Source organism: Ricinus communis, chromosome 10 (assembly GCF_019578655.1).
Source record: "Ricinus communis isolate WT05 ecotype wild-type chromosome 10, ASM1957865v1, whole genome shotgun sequence".
Taxonomy (NCBI): domain Eukaryota; kingdom Viridiplantae; phylum Streptophyta; class Magnoliopsida; order Malpighiales; family Euphorbiaceae; genus Ricinus; species Ricinus communis.
In genome coordinates, this window is record NC_063265.1 from 23,327,819 (window position 1) to 23,338,826 (window position 11,008).

An 11,008-nucleotide genomic window follows, 5' to 3' on the forward strand; every position below is an offset into this window, starting at 1 on the left:
TACACCTCTTAAATGAGATTTTTTTTGGTTTTTAACTGATTTTTATGTATGAATACCCTTCTATGCCTCATTGCATACACTTTAACTATTTCAAACATTCTCAAGCAAATTCATCTATTTCTTAAAGCATTTTCTCATACATTTCCTCAACCTACATCACATATCATCTTTATCTCTCCTTTCTTTCTCAAATGACTCCTAAGAACACCACTTCATAAGGGTACAAGCGCAAGGGTAAGGTCCAAGATAAGATCTTCTTACATCATCAGTAGATGTACCCACAAGAATAAAGGGTACCAATCAAGAGGCAAGAACTAAGTACAAGAACCTTGCTAAAAAGAAGTTTAAGGCATCTAGAGCTCCTCTAACTGTGGACTTTAGAAAGCTTGGATTTTATGAAGACGCTCTCAAGCAGCTCAACAACTTTCAAATGGAGAAGTTGGTGTATCCTAGTATGGATGGACACAAGGAACTAAGTTTGGAATTCTTAAGTTCTCTAGAAGTTAGAAAAAGGCAAGAAGGAGAATTTGGCTACTTTGGGATCACTTTCAACCTTTTTGGACAAAGGTTGCAATTGACAAGGAGTGAACTTGGAGGAATCTTCAACTTCCAAGAACATGGCATCACAACACTTGGCGATTTACAAGTAAGTTTAGTTTCTTTTGGAAAGAAATTTCTATTTACACCAAACTTAACAAAAATTCCAATGCCAAGCACTTCAAGTCCCTTCTCAATTGGACTCTTCATAGGATCATCATAGTAACCATTCATAGAAGGCGTGATGGTAATGAGAAGATCACCTAAAAGGACCTTTGCATCCTTTATTGAATGGTCCATAACAAGCCTATTTAATTAACCTGCTTCCTCATTGATAATCTTGTCCACCTTTCTGAATTTTCTCGTGGTTGTGTCATGGTTTCATCTTATGTTTCCATGATTGTAAACTACTTCAAACACCTACTCTCTACAAACCTTGTCTTTCTAAAAACTTCTCTACCCTTGAGCACTAACTACGTAACCGTTTAATACTTCTTTCGCTTAAAAATTCTAAAGAAAAAGAGTGATGAGTCTTTGGAAGTTATTTTAGTGCTAGTGTCGTGTAATCTATGGAATAAGCAAGAGAAAAGAAAATGGAAAAGTTACATATTGAGGCTAGAGAAAAGGAAGAAGAATAAGAGGTTGAGGAGACAAAGTGAGGAAGAAAGGGCTGAGCAAGAAACGGGTATATCTTAAGGGAGGATAACCCTAAAGAACAAAATGATAATCTTCATGACAAGGCAGGCAAAGAGAATTGAGAAGTTATATTAGCTTCTCAAGCATATTCATGAAGACCTCATTGAAATATAAAAGCATCATGGAGTACCTCCTTACCATCCGAATTCTTGGCACTTATCCAGTGATGAGTCTAGTGATGAGGAGGATGAAGAGGAAGAAGAATCAAGTGGTTCAAAGGACATTTAGAAGACATTTCTTTTTCATCTCATTTTGCATGCATTCATGTTTTTCATGTCTTTTATTGTTTTTCATCTTTTTCTTTTGTTCCTTGTCCCAATCTATGTAATTTCACATTTCTATTAATGAGACTTTTTATTTTCTTTAAGAATTGATTATGATTCATGTTTTTCTTTTTTCTCTCTTTAATGTCTTTATATGTTTAATCTTTTTGAATTTGACAAAGAGGGAGAGAGAATAAGAGCAAAAGCTTTTCTTAACTTACATGCATAAATTGAGGGGGATTAAAAATTAAGGGGGGGTCACAATTTTAAAATTTCTTATTTATTTTGCTACTTTGCTCAATTTATTTGTCAAAATAAAAAAAGGGGAGATTGTTAGCCTAAGTGTTTTGTCACATGGATTATTCCTTTATCTATTGACCTTAACAAATAAATTGATGCTTGAACTAATGTTTTCTTGAGTTTCAATGAAGTAGCACAAGTTAAGTAAAACTACTTTAAAAACACGACTGCACCAAGAGGGCGCGACTGCAGAAATCAACAATTTGATGGCAGGAACTTCAAGTTTACAAATTATTCAAAATCGCGACTGCAAAAATTAGAAGTTTCATGCCATAAGATTTTAGCTTAGAAAAGCTTAAAATCGTGATTACACCTCAAGAGGGCACGATCGTGAAAATTGAAAAATGAAGTAATCATTAGGAACCACCAATGATTATATCAGAAAGCCATCAATATCATGCCGCTATGTCAGATAGCCGTTGGAGGCATTCTAAGAATCACGATCGTGATTTGCATCCTCACAAATGCATTTAATGCATTGTCTTAAAGCTAGATTGTGGGAACTTTTGGGGATTACTCATAACAACTCTTTGAGGTTTTTGGGCTATAAAAACCATTTCAAAAGGTTATTTAAGGTTGATCAACAATCTCTATAAGTCCACACTATTGTGTATTCAATTCTTTCCTTCTTGCAATTAATATTTTCATTTTTTGGTTATTGTAAGACCTTGAATGCTCTTGTGAGGTTTGAATGTTAGCCAAAACACTTGAGTTGAGATTTAAGGGTTAGCTTAGAAAAACTCTTGTAAGGGTTGTGTGTGAGCCTAAGAAATACAGTTAGTAAGATTTAATGTGAGCCCTAAAACACTAAGTTGGGAGTAAGTTTAAAAACTCCAAGTGTAAAAATACAAGTATAGTGAATACCCAATTGTGAATTAGGGAATGGACGTAAGGTTTGTTAATACCCGAACCACTATAATTCATTGTGTACTATTCTTCTTACTCTCCACTCATTCTTTCGAAACTAAATTTTTAATTTACCATCCTTTCTCTGTTCACTAATTCAATCCCCCTTCTTAGTTCATAAGGGTAAACAACACATATTAAAACCATTACTAAAAGTAAAAAGAAAATATGTTGCTAAATAAATTTCCCAAACACCTTTGGCCCGTATTCAAATATTAGTTAAAATGATCTATTTCTCTATATTTTTCAACATCAAAAGAGTAAGCCACTATATTTCTTAGTTTTTATGTCCAGTATCTGAACAGAGAAATTAAAAGGAAAATACTAATGTTTGCACTACTACATATAAAATTTCTAGCATATCAAAATAAAAAAAATTACAAATAAAATTTTTCTCTTCTTAAAAGTGTATTAAAAGTAATATCTACATACATATTTTCGTATTTGTTCGCATATATATAATATACATATACTGTTTCATATATAATATCAAACCTATCAACACTATATCCATTAAAATCATCACTCAAAACACACAAAAAAAAAAAAAAAAGAAATTAATCAACGACAAATCAAAAGATCCATTTTATTATTTTTCAACTATTAATCAATATATAACAAGAACTCACAAGTGTCTTCCAAGTTAGTACATGCAAAAAAGATTAATACAAATAAATCAATCACATGCACATGATCATGGATAAAAATGTAGAAAAAAATGGAAAAAAAAATGAAATATTTTCTTTTGTGTAAAAGAGAAAATGAAAAATGAGAAAGAAAAATAGAAGAAAAGAAAACAATATATAGAGATTTTTTAGCAAACTAAATGCTAGTCCATCTTTACAATTTTAGGCGGCTCTTCAAGTATGTACTAAGCTTTGTATGAAAAAACAAATTACAAAAAGAACCGCTGCATATTAGAGGAGAAGTCACAAAATAAAAAGAAATTGGAATAGAAGCTAAAAGAAAGAAAAGGAAAGGAAAGAGTAAAGTAAAATAAATAATAAAAGACATAAAAAATTAAATACAGTATAAATGAAATGTCGTATAAATATATAAGTAGAAAATAAAAAATAGAATATAATTGATTTTATTTCAAGACATAAAAGTATTTTGTGTAATTGTTTTTCTATTTTTTTCTTAAATTCTGAAAAAATATGCTCATAATATTTTTTTCATTTTTGCCTCACATTATTTTTACTTTTTGCAATTTTACCTCATTTTTTTATTTTTACATTTTAATGTTGTTGGGCCATAAATAATTTTGAGCCTAAAGAAGTAAAAGGATAGCCCAAAGGCCATAAGCTCATAATAATTAATCTAATTAGTTAACTAATTAATTATCTAGTTAGTTAATAATTAAAAATAATGGCTAAACACACAAGTGAAGAAGTAATAAGAGGACTCTTTAAGTGGAAGGGGATAATGGGGCTTTATGGCACAAAAATAAGGAAGCACTTCCCAAGAAAAGTAAAACTTAGAACTCTCTATAAAAAGCAGAAGCATGAATGGAAAAGGAATTCCAACATCAATTGAACAACAACTACACTGCAATACAAATACTCAAGTACAAATTCTCTGCAAATAATTTTAATTTCCAACAACTCTTTTCATTCAATCATTTTCTTGAATTTATGTTTACTACAAAACATTATTTATTTATGCAAATTTCAAACAAAGTAAATACAAGTCCTTCAGCCTATTTATTTACAAATATTACTGCTATTCTACCGTAAACACCATAACCCATTTTTAGGACATGCACCATACACCATGTATTTTATGTTAACGCATATTACATCAGAATCATGCATTGCAACCCTTTGGTGATGAGGGGTATCATCACCCTAGTGCATAATTTTATAGAATTTTATAAAAAGAAAATGACTAGAGATTTTATAATTTTATAAAAATATTTTTCAAAATAATAATAATAATTACTAATAATGATTATAAATAAATAAATAAATAATTCTTTCAAAGTAAATTGTGTTAGCTTGAGGATCTCTGAAGACGGGCTTAGTTGTTATAGGAATAGATTGGTGGTTCAGAAAGCCTCACTTTGAATTGTAGAGAAGGGAATGTGACTTTCACGATTCTAGGTGATGTGAAGTCTATTTTAGGATAATAGGATTTCAGCATCCATATGATCTTGTATTAGCTATCACAATAAACAGATACTACGATGTGGATGTTAGGGATATCCAGTACGTGTAAAGGACATGTTATCTGGGAAGAGTATAGTAGAGAATGTTCATGTTGTTTGTGGTATCTTGTTGTCTTTCCAAGGAGTTTCCGATATTATCACCGACCGGGAGATTAAGTTTTACATTGATACCGTACTCAGAATAGCTCCCATTTCCCTGTCACCTTACAAGATGGCACTAATAGAGTTAAAGGAGCATAAGGAGCAGTTGTTGGACCTTTTGGATAAGGGTCTCACTCAAGTGTTATTTGTGAAGAAGAATGATGGTTCCTTGCACCTTTGTATTGATTGCATGCAGCTAAATAAGCGACCATTCAGATTAAGTGTCTGCTTCCCTATATAGATGACTTGTACGATCAGCTTCAAGGTGTAACATGTTTCCCCTAAGAGTGTTTTAGATCGAGTATCATCAATTAAAGATGTGAGGTGGGGATGTGCCCCAGGGTAGCGTTCAAGATTCGATATAGCGGTTATGAGTCCTTAATGATGTCATTTGGACTCACTAATATGCCTCCAGCCTTATGGATTTGATAAGCGGGGTGTTTAAGCCATTCCAAGCAGCTTTATAATTGTGTTTATTGATGTTATATTAATGCTTTTTAGAAGTGAAGATAAGCATGCATGGGATTTGAGTTCAGTTTTACAGACTTTAGGAGAGCATTAGTATACACTAAATTCTCCAAATGCAAATTTTGGTTAGAAAGTGTAGCTTTTCTAAGACACACGGTGTCTAAAGAGGATACTCAAGTGGATCCCAAGAAAGTGGAGGCAATGATTGGTGGCGACCGGTTCGCGGTTTTCTAGGATTGAGGCTATCGATTCGTACAAGACTTTTCAAGAATAGCAGTGCCTTTAACTAGACTGAATCAGAAGAATGTCAAGTTCTAGTGGACTGATGCGTGTGAAGGAAGCTTTTAGATGCTGAAAGATTATTTGACTTCAGCTCCAAGTGTTGACCTTATCATCTAGAACTAGTGGTTTTATAGTGTATTATGATGCTTCTAGAGTGGATTTGGATTGTATTTTGATGCAGCATGGTCAGATAGTGGCTTAGGCATCCATGCAGTTGAAGAGACATGAGCAAAACCGCCCTACTCATGACTTGGAGATGGTAGTATTAATTTGTGCCCTTAAGATCTAGAGGTACTATCTCTACGAGGGAGGCCATATACATATATATATATATATATATATATATATATGGATTACAGGAGTTTGAAGTATATATTCCAGCAGAAGGATTTGAATTTGAGGCAGAGAACACGGTTGGAGCTTCTGAAGGATTATGATTGTACCATTCTGACGACTTGCTAACACGACTAGCAATCTACAGGCAAGTGCACCTATCGAATGTAATCTAGCTATGGCAAGTATCACTATCATATCCCATGGAAACTAAGAAACTATTGCTACTATGCTATTCCTATTATCTAACCGATCAAAAGGTGGTGAAGATTATTAACTAGAAATGATTAAAATGCAATTGCAAGCTAAATTTTAACAAAGATAATGAAAGTTGAAAAATGATAATAAGATGAGTTAACCCAATCGGGGATCACTTTAGCTAGCCGGCTTACAAACAATAAATTATGAATTGATTGATTAAGAATTGCAATCTATAAATAATTTCTTAAATGAATTGGTCTCTCTCTCGAGTTAACCAATTCCTAACCCTAAAGATCTAAAGTTAGAATCTCTTCCTAACAATTGATTTTAGAATAGCATTAATCTTTAAATTACCGATAATAAGAATGTCTAGTTCTTATTCCAGTAAGTGATTCCACTTATCTCTAAGATGAAAATCACCTAATCACACAAGCAGTTGTCCAAACTCAATTGAATTTCTCAATTACAAAGGAGTTCTCAAATTGATTCAACAATGAAGAAGAAATAATAGACTTTATTATACTTGAATGAAAGCTACAATCTTAAATCAACAATCCAATCATTTAAGCATAAAATAAGTCTAGCATGGCTAAAGATCACCCCCAAATGGGTTTAATAGAAATAGTTACACATGTTCATGATTAAACTAATACAATAATTGAATACAAAGTAGACAAGAATCGAAAAGAACATGAACACCCTTTTCTCAAATGGTGAGATGTTATCCCCTCTTGAATAACCTAGATCCAATTTCTACAGCTCAAGATTTCCTTCTTCTTTCCTTTGAATCTTCGATCCAATCCTCAAGAGCAGCTAGCTAGATAATGTTGAAATGGAATTCATCTCCGTTTTCCTCTTCTTGATCATTTGGAAGGTAGCTTTCCAGATCTGTTTTGAATATCTAAGAGTTCTCTTTCTATCTTTTTCTCTATACTTTCTCGAATCTCTCTCTCTCTTTTTCTTTTCTTTTAACTTAATTTTCGAGATCCAACACGGCCTAGATTTGGGCCGTGCTAACCAGCATGGCCTGGATCCATGCCGTGTTGATCTAAAAGTGTACATATGTCCTGCTTCAGCACGACTTGGATTTGGGTCGTGCTCCTCAGCACGGACATGCTCCTAGGCCATGTTACTCTCGAAAACTGTATTGCAAATCGCTTCTTTTCGCTATAAGTAAGGCATTTCAGCACGCCCTTTGATCCTGACCGTGCTCCTCAACAAGGGCATGTTGGCAGGGCGTCTTGAACAGTCTAACGCGTCCAATTCGACTGTTTCTTCCTGATTTTGGTCTGATTTCTCTCTAACTTTGATGATGTACCTAAAGAAACACTTGAGACATAAAGAAAACTAAAACAGGGTGATTCTAATACAAAAATACATAAATTGCTCTAAAAATAACTTAAAATCAAGCATGCAAACATGTGTAATATCAAGGATATCAAATCACCTCACATTTAAGCTTTTACTTGTTCTCAAGTAATCAATAGTTCAGATCATAAGCTTACAATTAACCCTCCTTAATATTCATGCATTTGATTACAATTAAGCAACATTTAATCTATCCCTAATTAAAACTCAACCAAAAACTAAACTAGCAATCTAAATAAGAGTAATTATCATGTTAGTGTATGAAGAAATTAAATAATACATTCAACATCAAATATTCAAGAAACCATATGCCTCACAAGGGATCACTTTATGCACTCGGTGTTTAGAAAGTAGTCATCAATCCCTCAACGCAATTATATTCAACCTACTTACCATAGGCTTGCTCGTAAATCCCATCTCCGCTACTGCAAACAACCAAATATCACAATCAAAGGATCTTCACAAAGGTTGTAATGGGGCTTAGGTTTAGGTATGGAAATTTGGGGGTGAGATGTAAATAACTTCTGCACTTTTGCAATGCCTTCCCCCCAATATTAGCTCAAAAAGGACTAAAAGTCAAATAAAGATAATTAAATTCACTATAGTTCCAAAGTCTCTAAAACAAGATGCTCAAAAGGTGAAGAATGAATGAATACACAATAAAGTACTTTTTTTAAAAAGAAGAAACAATAGATTTTTATTTTGGATTGAAGGGAGCATCTACACTAAATTCTTGAGGGACTTAGTAAATTCAAAGTACAAATAAAACCGGCATTTTATCCAATAACTTAATGAATACATTGCAAAAATTTCAAAAATATGTAGGGATCAATAAATCAAAGGCTTAACAAAGTGTGATGATAAAACAAAAATGGTAAAAATGAGGAAAGTGAATAGGCTCAAACTTGGCTAACTAATGAAATATATTTATAGGTTGGCTTTTGGCTACAATGGTGAATTCTAAGTGCCCTTATCATTTTGCAACATTTGATTATTTATGTGACCTCAACAAGCATTACCGACCAAGTTCTAGAAATAAGAAGAATACAATGCACACTCAAACAAGAAAAATGGAGCATTTATGATGTATGCTCAATTAGGTTCAAAACTCACAATTTAAGTGTGTACATTTGCATAAGGTGTCTAAATACCATTAACCAAATCATCATTTAATCAATTCATACACAAAATACAACAACTAATCAAATTCAAATTAACTAACTTAGAGAATGGTCAAGTAACACTGATTTAACCCAGCCACTATGATAAACTAAAAATTTCTCAATAATATTCCAAAAGCAACAAATAAGGAGAAAAAATCACATGCTCCTAATCATAACTATTAATATGTCGAAGATAAATAAAAAGCTAATAAACATCCTAAGTATACTAAATATATACATCATAAATAATACAATAAACAACAATCGAAAAACATAAGAGAAAGAAAAGAGAAGCCAAAACAACGACTTACCCACCCACACTTCAAGGACACACTGTCCATAGTGTATAAAGGAGTTGGGAAGCAACATTATAAGTACAAAAAGGAAAAGAGATAAATATGAAGAGATACTGCCCTACTCATCCTGCTAAGCTGCTGGTGGTGGTGGAAGTGGTGGTGCCTCGGCTGCTGGAGATGGAAAATTCTCAAATAGCATATAAAACTCAAAAAAAATTAAATGAAAATGAAGACTAAAATTAAGAAAAAGTTCCAAAACCAATGATCAAAATGTCAAAAACATAAAATAAAAATTGGGGTACCTCCCAAAAGCGCTTCTTTTTTCCCGAGTCATTTAGCTAGACTTGTTGACCACTCTCTTCATGTGCAGGTTTAACTTGCACTGCATTGAATTGTCGGGTTATGGATGTCGTCCATAAGAGTCTTGGGTGAGCAATAAGTGTGGCTAATCCCTGGAATGTCAGCATTCTTCCAAGCAAATGCCTTTTGATACTTCCTTAGAGAGGGCAATGTCATCTCCCTTACCTTGGGTGCCAAGTCTACTGCTAAAATGTTAGGCAAACTATTGCCTTTGTCTCGATATGCTTTGGGAGCTCTTTCAACTCAAGAACTGATGGTTCCTCAATTGATTGACTCAACTTCTGCACACCTACCCTGTCAATTACAACGTACTTATTATCCTCTTCTAATGGCTATTTGTTTACAAAAATTCAAGCTGCTCCAACACTTTCTCATTCGACAGCTCATGCTCATCTTCCATTGGCAAAGTAACTTGTAGAGGGTCTTCAACCAACGTTTCCTACAACTTTATCTCAACAATATTATCAAGTAAATTAATAAAATACACAACATCATCATTGATCTAAAGACTATTTCATACAATTATTCAAGTCCAATGTGATAGTCTCATCCCTTACCCTAAGTTTGAGCTTTCCATCACAAACGTCTACCTAGAATCAAAGGTACACTGCTCTCAGCATCCATGTCTAAGATCACAAAGTCAAAAAGAAATATGAATTTTCTCCACCTTAACAAGCACATTCTCTACAATACCCCTAGGATACTTGATTGACCTATCAACTAGTTGTATACTCATCTTAGTAGGTTTTATCTCTCCTAGTCCTAACTTAGCAAACAGGTTGTACAACATTACATTAATACTAGCTCATAAATCAGCTAAAGCATCATTAATAATTAAGTCACCTATAACACAAGGGATAGTAGAACTCCTTAGATCATGTTTCTTTTTCGGTAACTTATTCTGGAAAATCGTCGAACATTCCTCATTTAGCGTCATGAGTGCTAAGTCCTCAAACTTCCTTCTGTTGCTAAGGATCTCCTTTAAGAACTTCGCATACCTAGGCATTTGTGAAATAGCTTCAACAAAAGGTATGTTTATGTGCAGTTGTTTAAATACATCAAGAAATTTACCAAACTGCTGCTCGACTTGCGCCTGCTTCAACCTAGTAGGGTATGGAATTTTGGGCTGGTATTCCCTCAGTGGAATATTCTTTACCTTTTCATTCTCTGGTTCATTCGCCTTGTTATCTTCAATCTTTCGGCTTGAATCTAACTGCGCATCAACATCATTATTAGAAACAGGAGAAGAATCAGGAATATACTTACCTGACCGCAAAGTGATTGCGTTCACACACTCTCTTGTGTTGGACTCTGTATTACTAGGCAAAGTCCTTAGTTGCCTCTCAGCCATCATCTTAGAAATCTGGCCTATTTGATTCTTTAAATTTTGAATGGAGGCATATTGATTTCTAAGAGCTCCATTCATCTGCTGGAATTTGGTCTTTGAAGCGGACACAAACTTCTTCATCAACTCCTCTAAGTTACGCTTTTTCGGAGAATAGATTTTTGCAGCTGCTGATGTAGTCG